This window comes from Trematomus bernacchii, unplaced genomic scaffold, assembly GCF_902827165.1.
Source record: "Trematomus bernacchii unplaced genomic scaffold, fTreBer1.1, whole genome shotgun sequence".
In the NCBI taxonomy this organism is placed as follows: Eukaryota; Metazoa; Chordata; class Actinopteri; order Perciformes; family Nototheniidae; genus Trematomus; species Trematomus bernacchii.
The window spans coordinates 768,198-785,490 of record NW_022987674.1 but is presented as its reverse complement, the minus strand read 5'-3'; the positions used below and the strand labels follow the sequence as shown (position 1 = coordinate 785,490).

Genomic DNA, 17,293 nt, shown 5'->3' with positions numbered 1-17,293 from the left:
ATCTAAGTCCTTTGTTAGTATATAAGTGCTTTGTTAGTATATAAGTCCTTTGTTAGTATATAAGTGCTTTGTTAGTATCTAAGTCCTTTGTTAGTATATAAGTGCTTTGTTAGTATATAAGTCCTTTGTTAGTATATAAGTGCTTTGTTAGTATATAAGTGCTTTGTTAGTATATAAGTGCTTTGTTAGTATATAAGTGCTTTGTTAGTATATAAGTGCTTTGTTAGTATGTAAGTCCTTTGTTAGTATATAAGTGCTTAGTTAGTATATAAGTGCTTAGTTAGTATGTAAGTCCTTTGTTAGTATATAAGTGCTTTGTTAGTATATAAGTGCTTTGTTAGTATATAAGTGCTTTGTTAGTATATAAGTGCTTTGTTAGTATGTAAGTGCTTTGTTAGTATATAAGTGCTTTGTTAGTATCTAAGTGCTTTGTTAGTATATAAGTGCTTAGTTAGTATATAAGTGCTTAGTTAGTATATAAGTGCTTTGTTAGTATATAAGTGCTTTGTTAGTATATAAGTGCTTTGTTAGTATATAAGTGCTTTGTTAGTATGTAAGTGCTTTGTTAGTATGTAAGTGCTTTGTTAGTATATAAGTGCTTTGTTAGTATATAAGTGCTTTGTTAGTATATAAGTGCTTTGTTAGTATATAAGTGCTTTGTTAGTATATAAGTGCTTTGTTAGTATGTAAGTCCTTTGTTAGTATATAAGTGCTTAGTTAGTATATAAGTGCTTAGTTAGTATGTAAGTCCTTTGTTAGTATATAAGTGCTTTGTTAGTATATAAGTGCTTTGTTAGTATGTAAGTGCTTTGTTAGTATGTAAGTGCTTTGTTAGTATATAAGTGCTTTGTTAGTATATAAGTGCTTTGTTAGTATATAAGTGCTTTGTTAGTATATAAGTGCTTTGTTAGTATATAAGTGCTTTGTTAGTATGTAAGTGCTTTGTTAGTATCTAAGTGCTTTGTTAGTATATAAGTGCTTTTTATTTTGTTTGTTTTTTTGTTTTTAAATGTATTGCTCGAAGTGGAGTCGAAAGAGATGAGTTTTCAGTCTGCCCTGGAAGATGTGTAAGCTTTCTGCTGTCCTGATGTCAATGGGGAGCTCATTCCACCATTTTGGAGCCAGGATAGCAAACCCACGTGTTTTTGCTGATGGGAACTTGGGTCCCCCTCGCAGTGCGGGTGCAGCGAGCCGTTTGGCTGATGCAGAGCGGAGTGCACGTGCTGGGGTGTATGGTTTAACCATGTCCTGGATGTAGGAAGGGCCAGATCCATTCACATCATGGTACGCTAGCACCAGTGTCTTGAAGTGGATTCTAGCAGTTACTGGAAGCCAGTGAAGGGAGCGGAGGAGCGGTGTGGTGTGGGAGAATTTAGGAAGGTTGAAGACCAGACGAGCCGCTGCATTCTGGATGAGCTGCAGAGGTCGGACGGCACATGCAGGTAAACCTGCCAGGAGGGTAGTAATATACCTGGGCGGACGTTAATATACCTGGGCGGACGTTAATATACCTGGGCGGACGTTAATATACCTGGGCGGACGTTAATATATCTGGGTGGCCAGCCCAAGTAAAGTCTATCTGTGGGAAACCCTGGACAGATGTTCAGACTTACTTGTTACTGTTCTGGTCTGACTGGCTGTCTGCAGTCCAGCTCTGGTTCTGGATCTTTCTCCACACTGGGGACAGCAGGGGTCTCCTGATGGAGGTCTCTGCTCCCAGTATGAGGTGATGCACTGTCTGCAGAACCAGTGTCCACAGCTGGTAGAGACTGGATCCTTCAGGACGTCCTGACACAGAGCACAGCTGGACAGCTGCTCCTCCACAGGAACACCACTCTTCCTCTTCCCTCTGTGGAGATCAACACATCCTTTATAGCACTTTGCGGTGACTAATTTTCACCAATGGTACAACCCAAAGTTGGCAAATTCTTGTTTTTTTAAAGTTCTTTATCTGTAGATGATATTTCATCCTGGTAACTGTTCCCAAGTGGTAGATATTTAGTGATTCATATAATTATGAAACAAAACGCCCTTCTGTCTGTAACATCATCGCCTACAGCATGTTCACTGTACCTCACAAGTTTTACTACGGCTAAATTAAACTTGTTTATGTAATAACTACATAATGATTCCAATTTGTAAAAGCAGTGAACACTTTGTCAGGTCTGTCCACAACATGGAAAGCAAATCCCTTTCAAAATGCTAGTTCCTGAATGGACATTAGATTGAGTGGAGTTAGACTTAGCTAACATTGTGGCTGCTCCATTAAAAGTCAAACTAACAATCAATGGTTGATACACATAAATGTATAACTTCAATTCAATATGAAGTACTGTAGAGCTCTAGGTGCCGATATTTCCCTTATCTGATTCAAGTACGTCTGAGTTTCTATACTGGGCTCTACTGAGTTTCTATACTGAGCTCTACTGAGTTTCTATACTGAGCTCTACTGAGTTTCTGTACTGAGCTCTACTGAGTTTCTATACTGAGCTCTACTGAGTTTCTGTACTGTGATCTGCTACTCAGATCAAACCAGACTCCTCTTCAGGTCAGTTCACAGCAGAAACAGACTCTTACTTTGTGTCTGAGGGTCCAGGTTCATTACTGAAGACTGGAGGTTTCTCCATAGACCAGTCACTCTTCAGAGACAGACAGCTGGGGACTGGAGACTCTGCTCTCTGTCTGTGGAAACAACAGAATGTTTAACACACATCACTAGTTCTTGTAAAAAGCAGCGTTTGATTTCAGTTTTTATTTTCTTTCCCCTTTAAAGATTTTTGTTCTTACTCTAAACTTTATGTTTTAAAAATGGTGTTTGAGGGTTTCTGTTGTTACAATTCTTTGTGAGAGGGAAAAGTTCTACATGTTCAAAGTTGATTTACTAAACCTAACACAAAGTCCTACATGTCGAGTGTGAGAATGATTTCACAATAGTAGATGATTAACTGTTGCTGATGAGCACAGCCAGAGCTCAGTTACCTCTTTACTTTCCTCTTCTGGGTTTCTTTCCTCTCATTGACTTTGTTTCATGACTGAACTCCACAGTGATGCTTTACTGAGTCTCTGTACTGTGATCTGCTACTCAGATCATGTTTCATGAATGGGGCGAAGCCTATGAGCTAGTTCAGGCAGTCAACTCGAGCACTTATGCTGCATTCATACATAACGCCCCTTGCCACTCTACAACCAACCAAACAGAGTCTCCTCAATATGCCGCTCTATTTAACCTGCCAGATCTCTCCATGCATTGCTTGGTGCTGCTATTGCTGCAGCTACTTCCACATCGCTGCTGCTTGCTGCCCCACCACCACCCCAGCTTCCACCCCAGCTTCCACCTGTAGGCTCGGGGGGGTTAGTTATTTAATCATCACTCATCGTGCTATGTATATCTGTGGAGTGATGAGGCCCGAGCCTAGACGCCAAACTCAACTATATGCTGCTTCTAATAAACATGTTAAAGAAACACGTGAGTTGTCTGACTGAACTCCACAGTGAAGCTTTACTGAGTCTCTGTACTGTGATCTGCTACTCAGATCAAACCAGACTCCTCTTCAGGTCAGTTCACAGCAGAAACAGACTCTTACCTTGTGTCAGATGCTCCAAGTGTATTACTCAAATCTGGAGGTTTTCTGGACACTGAAGATTTGTCCTCCTCCTCATCATCCAAATCTCTCATGTTCTCCATCCTGAGAGATGAACTAGTAACCCTGGAGACAAATACATAAACACACACACTTTATAATGCAAGCATTTCAATCAAATCCATCATAATGATACATTTTGGTTTAAATTTGTGCTGTAAAAAAAAACGTGAATGGTTGAGAATAATCTGCAAACCTTAACGTGTCAAAACATTTACATAAAATGAATCATATTACCAAGTTTCACCCAAACTTCCTTCGTAACTCCAGCAGGTATTTTAACATGAATTGCACGGCAGTGGAAGTCAAGGAAAGAGAGAAATGGAACAAGCTAAATGTACATTTAATCAAGTACTGTACTTAAGTACAATTTTGAGGGACCTGTACTTTATTTTAATGTTCCACTACCCTGTACTTCTACTCCACTACAATTCAGAGGTAAATGGTGTACTTCTACTCCACTACATGTATTTAATACCTTTAGTTACTTCACAGATGTGGATGAATGATGTGAAATGTAATCAACACTTAAATCAGACTTTAGTTCCTCCTGGAGTAAATCCACAAGCTACCCTGCAGTATACAAAGTCATTCAAACTAGCTGCACCTTTACCAGCTTTGAGAACACTTTCATGATCAATCATTATAAAACATATCATATATATTATTCTGAAATGGACCAATCTGCACAATGACTACTTTTACTGTCGCTACTTTCACTATATTTTGATGAGAATACTTTTCTACTTTTACTTGAGGAACATTTTGAATACAGGACTTTTACTGTAACAGAGTATTCCTACACTCTGGTACTTCTACTTTTACTCAAGTACAAGATCTGAGTACTTCTACTTTTACTCAAGATCTGAGTACTTCTACTTTTACTCAAGTACAAGGTCTGAGTACTTCTACTTTTACTCAAGTACAAGATCTGAGTACTTCTACTTTGACTCAAGAGCAAGATCTGAGTACTTCTTCCACCTCCACACATCAGTCAGAGCTATAACTACCTCGGTGTAAAAGCACATTTAATCCATGACAAGTGTTGTGCACTCGTTCTTTAGGTCTGGTGAAAACGGAGGGGTGGCATTCTGCTGAATCCAGGAGATGGACAGCTCACTACTTTAGGAGCAGATAGTGCTCACAATATGATAGTGGCAGCAAGTAGCTATACTCCCATACGAGCAGAGTTGGTGTTGGGTACTGTAATAATATTACATTTGTCGGTAACGGAGTAATGTAACGCGTTACTGTTATACATTCAGTAATCACACTATAGTTACTAACATTGCGCGAAAAAATTACTAGATTCTCCCTTTGACAGACTAGACTAGTAGTTACTACATTATTCAGACGTTTAGGGGTTAGGGTTAGGGGTAACCCTAGGGTAACCCTTTTGTCGAAGGAACTGGAAGAAGTTTACTTCCGGGTTTTAGGACGCGTCACTGCGGTTCTCTCTGGTATGACAGCTATCATACTGAATACTGAATAAATATTTACTGTGAATGTATGCAAAGATGTATGGCATATAGCTGTCTAACAGAAGTTAAATCCATTTCTCACTTATTCTGACAATGTACTTAACCCCAAATAAAAGAACCCAATAAAAAGAGTCCATCTCGCACATGCGCAGTACAGATCGGGCAGGGGGGCAGCACGGGTAGTGACAGATACCGACAATGGTCATTGGAGCGAGGGGCGGGGCGAAACTCACGGAAGTGATTTCAAAACAAAAGCACTCGTTTGCTTGGAACGGTGATAATATTATAAACAAGGTGAATTTAGCGATCACAACGAAAACGGCCAAGACACATATTGAGCCCAGAAAATGAATGTTATTAAGGGCTGTAAATATAATAAGCCTCTGTCTAAAATGGACAACATTGTTAGGAGATTTAAACTATGCAGCGATTCTGCTCTGCGGTCACTCAGCCGTCTCTCCACTTTGTTTTTTCAAATCAGCTGCTCTTCATTTTTTGTCCTGCTATATTTGATGATCGATACAAATATTTGTTACCATAAGTTCTTAATAAAACTGATACTGTTGGACTCGGTACTAGTTTGACTGCTACCAGAAATAAAATGAAGTACTTTTACTGTGTACTTTGTGAGTAATCCTCTGTCAGAGTCCCCTCCATAGTACATAATGCATGCTTTCTGCTATCTTTGATGAGTGATACCACAATGTTACCATTAGTTCTTAATGATATTGATACTGCTGGACTCAGTAGTCTTACACCTACTACCACAATACAATGAAGTACTTCTAGTGTGTTGTTTTAAAAAAAAGTCCTCTGTCAATGTCCCCTCCTGAGAACAAAATCAAGCCACTTCTTCTAAGTTTGATGAGGGGGAAAATGATTTTTGCCATTAGTTCTTCGTGAGATTGATCCTGTTGGACTCAGTACTAGTGAAACTACTCCCACAAGTACTATGAAGTACTTTTACTGTGTACTTTGTGAGTACTCCTCTGTCAATGTCCCCTCCTGAGTACAAGAATGCATGTTTCTCTGCTATTTTTAATAAGCATTAAAACACCTTTCTTCCTGAGACTGATATTATTGGGCAGAGTATTTTAAGAGGATATGGTGGACATGATATCAGCAATACTTCCTGTCAGTACTCCGGCAGCAGCATTTTTACACCTTGGAAAGTCTTTAGAGTCTGGCCTGATAGCAAAGTGACAAACCCTTGTGACTTTACCTGTGTTTAGTCTAGAAAAAGGTACATTTTTATTTTATTATAAAGTTGTGTATATTTACCGACTGTTGCAAAAACTAAGAAGCTTATAAAAATCAGGTTTAAACTAAAAGAGCTGTACAAACACAATTAAAGATGTTTGGAGTTTTATTTGAGTTATTAATTGTAATGTTTTGTCAAAGAGAAGCTGATTTGAAACCGTTGTTACATACAGTTACAGCATTTCCTGTTTCTGCCGGAGAGAGGGGAGTTTGTCCCAAAGCTTGCCGCTGTGTTTACTCCCTCCATCTGACAGGAGGGAGCCTCGTTGAGCTGCGTGGCCGAGGCCGACCGTGTAGTGGAAATGCGCCTGTAAAGTCAAAAAGTCCTCGCTCTTCAGTTTACTTGTTGAATAAAGAAAAACAAACGGACGGTAGATACACGGATTCAAACCCCTCTTATTTCTCTCAGCAGTTTTTCATGGACTACTTTATTAGACTACTACACACGATGTATTTGTTTTATATCTCTCCAAAATACACGTTAACAGGCCTACTAATATTTTAAACTTCTGATTTATGAAGATTAATCACAGTTTATGATCGTGATTTACGCGATTACTTTTTGTTTTAAATCAACTAACACCACAGAACAAAAACACATAAGTCTGTATAGTTATGTAACCATGATGGCGCAGACACACGGACGTGAAAGGGGAAGTTTAGGCCTCCAACATTTCAATATGCCACATCGGACTCTAAGACGTTGCTTTTTTATCGAGACTGTATTTTTCTGAGATAACGTCAAACAGAGTAAACATGAATTTTTAGGAAACCCCAGCAGAGCCTGGTTTTAACACTCACCCTGTTCTCTTTCTGCTGCTCTGTCAACGTGTGAAATGGAGTCTGTCTGTTACTCACTTACTTTCACTTTCGAGGTCCCTCCCTGTTTGCAGCTCCCTTCGATCAAGTTACACAGGAGAACATATTACAGGAAGACAGGAACAGACATGTAGCTACAAACAAGCACAACAAAGTACTTGAAGTAAAAGAACACATCAACACAGTGTGTTCAAATAACCCAATACAAATACATATCCATATCCTCCCGCGGGCAGTGAGACTGTTAAACAATTGAACTGCTGAAACAACTTCAAAACATTCATCTGCTACTCAGTAATATGTATCTAATATCTAATATATATCATTCCAATAACTTGTATATAGACTCATACTGCACTATTCCACATGCTCACTTTATTTTATAACTATTTTTCTTTTTGTATTGCTCTTGCTATCTGTATTGTTATTATGTTGCATTGTTGGAGAAGCCTGTGACCTAAGATTTTCAACAACATAATTACTCTGTAGCTATGTCAGTTTGACAATAAAGAACCTTGAACCTTGAACCTTGAACCTTGCATGTAAAACTATACTTAAGTACAAATATTGTTAGTATTATCAGTAAATGTTATTTCAAATGGTTAATAGTGCAGTATTGTATTCATGTACATTCACAGATATAAAACAGATGATATAGAATATTATATATTGTTACTAAAAGCACTTGTCTTTGATATTATAATGATTACGCCTGAAAGTCACTCTTTGTGAGATTTATTTGTTCACATTTTTCCCAGCCACAAGATGATTTCATTCATTGGAGGCCTCAAAGCTGGGTGAAGGTATTGATACATACTGTAACGGACTGGTTATAATGTTGATGTTTGATGTGTTTGTTGTTCAGAGTTTGTTTGCATTTTACAGAGTGTCAGTGAACGTCACAAGTAAGAAGGAAATTCACAAGTAAGAAGGAAATTCACAAGTAAGAAGGAAATTACATACCTAGGATCTATTCTTGAGGCAAACCTCTCCTGTGACAAAATGGCATCCAATGTAATTAAAAAAGTCAATCAAAGAACTAGATTCCTATACCGGATCTCCTCTCTGGTAAACAAAAACACCCTGAAAACTCTGGCAGGAGCACTCATTCAAGGGTACTATGACTATGCTTGCACGTCATGGTACCATAGCACCTCCAAGGCGCTAAAAATAAAACTTCAAACATCGCAAAATAAACTGGTCAGACTACTGCTTGACCTTTCATCTAGAACCCACCTCACCTCTGCCCACTTTGACAACCTAGGATGGCTTAGAGTAGACGACAGAGTACAGCTACTTGCAATGGGCCTGGTCTACAAGATCCACTACACCTCTATGGTACCCATGTACATGTCAAAATTCTTCCCAAAGGTCAAGGAATACCATGATCATAACACCAGAGGGAGCTCCACAAATCATGTAAAACCCAGATTTGGCACAAAAAAAAGGGGAATACACGTTTCGCAATTATGCCACATCAAGGTGGAACGCTCTTCCCACAACTGTAAAGGAAAGTAAAACTATACTTACCTTCAAAACCTCTCTTAAAGAGCACCTTCGGGGGAAAGCATTGCAAAACTGGCCCCGGTAATGGTACAAATCTCAACCTGTCGTACAATGGACAGCTTCCCCTCCCCATCTATGTATATACTCGCATTTTAGACTCTGTTACTAACTGTATATCTGTAGACTTGGTATGTCTTAAATGTCCGGTTAGGATGTATTAGAACGAAATCTAAAATGAAAATTGTAAATAAGCCATCTGTATGTAAAAAAACCACCTGTATGTAAATTGTAAATAAGCCATCTGTATGTCAAATATGTCTTATATGTCTTAAATGATATGATGAATTGGAAATGGGGGACCCTGATGTAAACAAGACGAAAGTCTTTCTCTGGTCTGCATCCCCTTAACAATTGTATGTTTTGAGCTGTACTGTACTGTACCCAATATACAAGCTGTTAATAAACTTTTCAATCAATCAATCAATCAAACGTGCCACTGTTTTGATGGACGGTTCTTGTGACCTGTAGCTGTGGGTTTGGGTGGGAGAGTGTTGTCTGGTTGGTTGGGGCTGGAAGAGGGAGGTTCCTGGAGGGGGAGACGCGGGAAGCGAGAGAAGAGCTTGAGGAATATGTGACGGAGAGTGAGGATATACGACAGAGTTAGTGGATTGTTTGGCGTGGTTATGGCCAACAGTAACCTGTGATCTGTATAATAAACTCCCGGATAAAGGACAAACCAAGCCTCCCTGTGTTCCTGTAGCGAGACGCTACATTTGGTGTCAGAAGTAAAAGTTCAACTCCGGATTAACGACAGCTAACGAGCGGCGTGCTACAGTGATTGCTGCCATACAGCCTACAGTTTCCATCTCGGTGAGAACATGTCGCTGTGGGACTACTACAGTGAGAAATAAAACAACTATTTGCCCCACCATAGTGAAATTACAGACAGTTACCGGGGAACGATGTCCGATGGTGGGAGAGACAATTGTGACAATGGGGGTGGGAAAGAAGTCTGTTCGCTGCCCAGTGTGGGTCGCAGACCTGGAAGATTGCATCCTGGGGCTGGATGTTCTTGGGACATTAGACTGTGTCATTGACACAAAGAGGGGTACACTCACTTTTCCAGATGGACAGGTCGTTCAGATGTGTAGGCGGCCACCCCAGACAGGCTGTCGTGTGACCCACACCATTATAACACAGACAACCGAGACAGTGACCGACGCCGTTGCTTGTTGCGACTCCCAGATGACGGCACCTGCACAAACCCCCACCCTGCCGACCCTGGACCCTTGTCTTCACCCAGTTATTGCTGCAGAACCTGTCACCGATGAGAGAGTTTCGGCAGTGACAGAGGTCTGGCAGAGAAACTCTGATGGACTAACTCCCAATGAGCAGAACCTGCTGCTGCAGCTCTTGCTGGAATTCAAAGACTGTTTTTCACTGTCTGAGACCGATATTGGCCGGACAGATCTCATCGAACACAACATCGACACTGGAGATGCACAGCCCATTAGAATGAGACCACGACGCCTCCCTCTGGCCAGACAAGCTGCAGCGGATAAAGCACTGGGGGAGATGCAACGGGCTGGACTCATCGAACCCTCCAACAGCCCCTGGGCCGCTCCAGTAGTCATGGTTCCTAAGAAAAAGAAGGAGGACTTTCGGTTCTGCGTAGACTTCAGACCGCTCAATAAAGTGACCAAGAAGGACCTGTACCCACTTCCTCGCATCGATGAGGCACTCGATACAGTGGCAGGGTCTTCCTGGTTCTCCTCCCTGGATCTACGCAGCGGATATTGGCAGGTCCCCCTTTGCCCTGAGGCCAGACAGAAGACAGCCTTCATCACCAACGGGGGTTTATGGCAGTTTAAAGTTCTTCCATTCGGCCTCTGTAATGCCCCTGCCACGTTTGAGAGGCTTATGGACCAGGTACTGGCAGACATCCCCCGCCATGAGTGTGTTGTTTACCTGGACGACATCCTCGTCCATGGGAAATCCTTCGAATCAGCTCTCGGGGCCCTCAAACGTGTGCTGGTGAGAGTGGCTGGAGCAGGACTGAAATTGCACCCCCAGAAGTGCTGTTTTGTGAAGCGTGAGGTGACTTTTCTCAGTCACAGGCTAACGGAGGGCGGCGTCGGCACCATGGGAGAGAAGGTGCAGGCTGTGAAGGACTGGCCCACCCCCAGCTCTGTGCAGGACCTGAAGAGCTTCCTGGGCCTGTCCTCCTACTACAGGAGGTTTGTGAAAGGGTTCTCCTGCATAGCTACGCCGCTGTTCCGCCTGTTACAGAAAGGAGAGGTGTTTTCATGGACAATGGAGTGTCAAGCAGCATTTGCTTTACTACAGGAAGCCCTAGTGGAGGCACCGATCCTCTTTCCCCCTGACCCCACCCTTCCCTTCATCCTCGACACCGATGCCAGCAACAGTGGAGCAGGAGCCGTGCTGGCCCAGGTGACACCAGAAGGAGAGAGAGTAGTGGCCTACTATAGCAGAACATTTAACAAAGCTGAACGCCGCTACTGTGTCACCAGACGGGAACTGCTTGCTGTGGTCAGCGCCATCCGGCACTTCAGGTACTACCTAGGGGGCCTCCACTTCACAGTCCGGACTGATCACTCTGCCTTACAGTGGCTCATGTCCTTCAAAGAACCAGAAGGTCAGCTGGCACGCTGGATTGAAGAGTTACAAGCATATGACTTCACCATAATTCACAGACCTGGCGTGCAGCACGGCAACGCTGATGCACTCTCCCGCCGCCCCTGCTACAGTGATGACTGCCGCTACTGCGTGAAGAGAGAGACACAGGAGAGGGAATGTCTACAGGCTGAGGTGATATGTGCAGCTGTGGGACCAGTCGGGGCATCAACTGACCATGGACTTTTAGCTGTAGATGCTGCCGAATGGAGGAAGAATCAGGAGGGGGATGTCGACATCAGGCCGGTGACCGCTTGGGTGGCTGCACAACACAAACCCCGGTGGGAACAGATCTCTGAGTTTTCTCGTGCCACAAAAGGGCTATGGTCAATGTTCGAAGCCCTGCGGCTGTGTGATGGAGTGCTGCAGAGGGGGTGGAAGGAACCGGCTACAGGAGAGACACGGTGGCAGGTGGTGGTGCCGAGGACCCTGCGGGAGACGGTACTTCGGTCAGTGCATGGAACTCCAGGATCTGGTCACTTTGGGGTCTCTAAGACTCTCCGCCGCCTGCGACAGAGATTCTACTGGGGCCAACACAGACGAGACGTGGAAGATTACTGTCGCCGCTGCGACAGCTGCACTGCACGTAAGGGCCCTACCGACAGATCTCATGCCCAGCTCCAGCAATTTCCGGTAGGGTGCACAATGGAGAGGATCGGGATCGACGTTCTTGGGCCGTTTCCCCGCACAGAAAAAGGGAACCGCTACATCCTCACAGCCATGGACTACTTCACTAAGTGGCCTGAGGCATACAGCCTACCAAATCAAGAGGCAGAGACTATTGTGGATGCTTTGGTGGAGGGAATGTTTAGCAGATTCGGGGCGCCTGAAGTCATACACACAGACCAGGGCCGGAACTTTGAGTCCCGAGTGTTTAAGGCTATGTGCGAAAAACTGGGGTCCCATAAGACCCGCACCACACCCCTTCACCCACAGAGCGACGGCCTCGTAGAAAGGTTCAACCGCACACTGGCTCAACAGCTTGCCATAGTGACGGCGAAACACCAAAGAGACTGGGACGCCCATGTCCCCCTCGTGCTGATGGCGTACCGGTCTGCGGCCCAAGATTCCACTTCCTGCTCCCCTGCCCTCCTCATGTTAGGAAGGGAGATGCGCACGCCAGGCGAGATGATGATGGGCTTACCCCCCGACGCTCCTGTGGACCCCCCAGGGTTCGAATATGCCAGGAAACTCCAGGAACGGTTACAGTCTGCTCACGACTTTGCCAGGCGCCAGCTACAGAGTGCAGGGGCGAGGCAGAAGAGGAACTACGATGTGCATGCTAGAGGACGGCATTTCAGTGCTAGCGAGTTGGTCTGGGTGTATAACCCACAGAGGAAGAAGGGAAGATGCCCAAAGCTGGACAGCAACTGGGAAGGGCCCTGCAGGGTTCTGGAGAGACTGAGTGAGGTCGTCTACAGGGTCCAACTGCAGAGGAGAGGGAGAATAGTTGCTCTTCACCGGGACAGGTTGGCACCCTATCGGGGTACAGCGACACCACTAGGATCAGTTGGTGAGACACAGCGGGCTAGGGACACTATTCTTTCTTCTTCCCAAACCCCCTCCCATGACCCAGCGACCTTGCCTGGTTCCCCACAACCTGGACTTTTTTTCCCTTGCCCTACTCTGAGCCCCACGGTGGGCCTGTTTCCCCCTGCCGCAGACCAGGCACGGCCACAGAGAAATCGCAGACCCCCTAACCACCTGAGAGACTTTGTTTATTCCCTCGAGGACGAGGGACTTTGAGGAAGGGGGAAAGTGTAACGGACTGGTTATAATGTTGATGTTTGATGTGTTTGTTGTTCAGAGTTTGTTTGCATTTTACAGAGTGTCAGTGAACGTGCCACTGTTTTGATGGACGGTTCTTGTGACCTGTAGCTGTGGGTTTGGGTGGGAGAGTGTTGTCTGGTTGGTTGGGGCTGGAAGAGGGAGGTTCCTGGAGGGGGAGACGCGGGAAGCGAGAGAAGAGCTTGGGGAATATGTGACGGAGAGTGAGGATATACGACAGAGTTAGTGGATTGTTTGGCGTGGTTATGGCCAACAGTAACCTGTGATCTGTATAATAAACTCCCGGATAAAGGACAAACCAAGCCTCCCTGTGTTCCTGTAGCGAGACGCTACAATACAAAACAAAACAAGTGTCGCAATATAGGGAAACAAACTGACAAAAACATATCAATTAGAATCAGAATCAGAATACATTTACATTGTTACAGCAGAAAAGAGCCAAAGACAGCTTAATGTTACCTAAAGTATGCATACAAAAAGTATTAAAGATTAAAAAAAAGTTACACATTTTACAAAATACACATCCTGTAACAGTTCGGAGGATTTAGCAGCCAGGTATATATTACACAGTTTTAGCGGCATATATATATTTATATATAATATATTTTATATATTGTTACTAATGATATATATATTATATATACGATCCTTAATCCATTGTGAGGTGATTCTTACTGTCCAGTTTCACTCGTTGAGTGCGATTTCACTGTGTATTACAATTAAATCACGGTCAAATATGTTCATGTTGTTGTAGTGGTAGCCCCCTTGCCGTCACTAGTTTAGCATATTCAGCCCGGTTGTTGGCCCGGTAAGAACCTCAATTTTGGAGGGCCAGAAAAAAGGTGAAAAAGTAGCCCTGAGTGGAAAAGCAAAAAAAAGCGGGTCGTGCTGCAGTGGAAAAGCACCAGAAGACACAGTTAAAACACACACATGAAGACACACACAACCAGCTTTTAATGAGTGGACAGAGACACTGACCACCTGAGCCATCACTGCTGCTTCTCAGAGGCTTTGAACCTGCAAAGAGAAGACATTTTCAAATCTGCTGCTACCTGAATGTTTTGATTTAAACAGAAAATAAACGAGTTACCTTCGCCCTTATTTCAACTTATGCACGCTCCTGTAAATAAAGACCATGTTAACACATAGCTATGATTATGGATAAAGTCAACATCACTGAGACAAATGTCAAATGTTCGATATTGGGCTATATAAATAAAATGTGATTAATTGATTGACCGAATATAAATAAGGGCTCCAACTAAAAACTATTTTTTAATCAATAAATCTTTTGATAATTTGTTCAGTTCATCGTTGGGTCAGTAAAATGTCAGCAAAACAAGATGACTCAGTGTCTCAAAGGCGTAAGAAAAGCAGGAAATGTACATATTTGAGGCTGAAAGCAGCATTTTCAGAGAATGTCTTTCTTACTCTTGCATGAAATATTAAGTTTCATTATCATAGGATCGTGCAAATAAAGATTGATATGAAGCAGAACGATGGATATTTTAAACGGAGCCCTACAGAAGCTCACTGTGAGGGAGAAACTTCAGATCTGATGAGAGCTGGGCGGCTGTGAGCAGGGTCAACTCACTGTGCAGTGGATTAAGGTTTACAGTTATTCCAGATAATGATTGACAGGACTGCTATTCGATGTGACCTCTGATCCCCTTTTGAAGAACATCATCAAATAATAACAGACCTTTGCACTTTAGAACGATCTCACACAACACATCCTTGCTCATGGCTGACAAGACTGTAAAACCAATGCTTTGTCCAAGTCCAGATACTGCCCTTAGTACACTGCATGTTGTACTAACAACGATAGCTAGCAACGATAGCTAGAGACTAGGGTTTTTAGGACGATATTAAGTAGGCAAATGAACTCAAACACGTCATGTTACAATTATTTTTGCTGCTTGCTACAAAAGGAAAACTCACGCTCTCATGTCAGGGGCACTTGAGTGAGTGACATGCCGGCTCTGCATGCACAGCAAACCACCAATCACAATCATTCTTGATCAGATCACAGCAGGATAACCGAGCTAGCTCAGCTTGTTGCTCTGATAACTGCGTAACTTCCGTGATGCAGCTAAGATGGCGATCGTTGAGTGAGAATCGTCCAGCATTGGACACTCTATGATGAGAGCACTCATCGCGCAATGCCCTCAAAACAGCACATGTAATATGCTAGAAAGATTAAACCTAACTATTAGAATGAAGTTTTTGTTCAATAAACACTCACTCGAATTACATGTTGTATTTTCTTGTACAGAAAATAAAACACAAATATTCCATCCAAAGGTATTGTGACGACCCCTGCCTTGTTGTCTCCTGTGGTGTGAATGGCCCTTTAATGTTTCTCCTCTGCTTGTGACGCCCTGATTGGGGACACCTGACGCCCTGATTGAGGACACATGATGGCTGGCGGAGGATTAAGAGGCCTGAGCCAGAGTCTCGATCTCTCTCTCCCGCAGAGGACCTGACCTCGGAGCAGCCACGTTGCTTCGTCTTTTGTTTTCCCTTTGTGTTAGTTTTTTTAGTTTACGTTAAGCTTCTGTTAATAAATATATTTTTCATATATGTTCTCGTCCTTCCCACGCTATGGCTCTTGGCCATAACAGGTATCTTGTTGTTGAAGGAAGACAGTTGTTATATATTGCACTTACCGGGCATTCTTTTGTTGTAGAGACCCACCAGGAGCACAGCCAGCGGGACCAGGAGTGGGAACAACAGAGTGTTCTTACCACTCCAACAACGATGGGTCCTGAACCGCTAGGAAGTGTATGATCTAAAATATAAAAAAGAATACACTAGTTTTACATCTTCAAAATCATTCCTATTCCTTATATCAAATGTAATAATCTTTCTGTTAATACTAGGCAATTCGGCTGTGGTTAGTAACGTTGGCTTGTAAGGTGTTTCTAGGTCTCCCTCACTAATTTGACTCAAAGGTTATTTTGGTCGTAGTCGATTAAGAATGAATCATTTGATCTTCCTCGAGATAATCAGATCTGTCAAATCAATTAGTCAACAATTATAAGTATTTTTAGTTGAGAAAAGCCTTACTAATTTCAATCATTTGTCCCTTGCCAGCCTCTGCAATTAACATGTAAACAGCAAGAAATGCTAAAGCCCCTGTCACACTGTCCTGAAATTGACACCCGATGGACACACGATAAAGGAAATGTTCAAATTCGGCTCTGATCGTAACAACATCGGGCCATTCGTGAGGGCATCTTAAGCCATCGTATGACCGCCGGTGGAGTTTCTCAGGCTCCGGCAGCAACTTCGTGAGCGGCAACTTCGTAAGTTACGAATGTAAACGTTCAGTTATTTTGTATTGTGTTAATGCAAAAGGGAAACATTCAAGCAGTGTTTTTCTGCATTGTAGAAGTTTGAACTCAGCTGCTCTTATGTTTAGTCAATAAAAAAACGTTTAGCCAAATGAAGGCCCCCATTGATGCCACAATTAGTGACCCCACAGCCATCAGAGCATAACATCATGCAGTCTATTATATCAAGCCTTTAATAGAGGCTTAACATTGTAATTTGTGTCGTTTTTTTAAATCTTTTTATCATGGATTCGTTCTTCTCGGTTTCTTGCACACTAAATGAATGTCATAATCATTGGCACATCGCACAAATTCAAACAAAAAATCCCTAGAATTGAGAATACAAAGAATAATTGAATACAAAAAAAAAAAACAGTGGCATTTGTAGCTTGAAAATGTTTCATATTTAATGTAGTGGTGATTATTGGGACTGAACTTGGTTAACTGTCTCCTCTGCTGCAGAGTTAAGAAGGTTGAAATATTGAACATTTTTGGGTGAAAACTGTTTTGATTTTGCTCCACAGTCAGATCCCAGGGACATGATGTGTGACAGAAAGGGCCTGGAGGCGGTCAGCTGAAGTTTCCTGCGTAACAAAACCCCTCTTTTCCAACTCCAAATCAATGATAACATGCATGACTTTCCCACATCCCAAATTCACTCATTAACTTCTGTTCTGCTCTGGTGCAGCACAGTGCTTTAATTTAGTCTCAACTCCCCCTTTATGAAGGTTGCTGTATAAATAAAGTTTTCTTACAATAGTCGATTGTC

At 42.8% G+C, this 17,293-nt stretch overlaps 1 long non-coding RNA gene across 1 annotated transcript; it reads right to left on the bottom strand.

The window, feature by feature from the left end:
• Nucleotides 1-2,618: 2,618 nt before the first annotated feature.
• LOC117487524 lies at nucleotides 2,619-7,310 on the bottom strand. The gene is made up of 3 exons (XR_004556377.1): nucleotides 7,184-7,310; nucleotides 3,585-3,707; nucleotides 2,619-2,682 (listed from the first exon to the last, which is right to left on the bottom strand). It is a non-coding gene; the product is annotated as an uncharacterized LOC117487524 (long non-coding RNA).
• Between the last annotated feature and the right edge of the window lie 9,983 nt (nucleotides 7,311-17,293).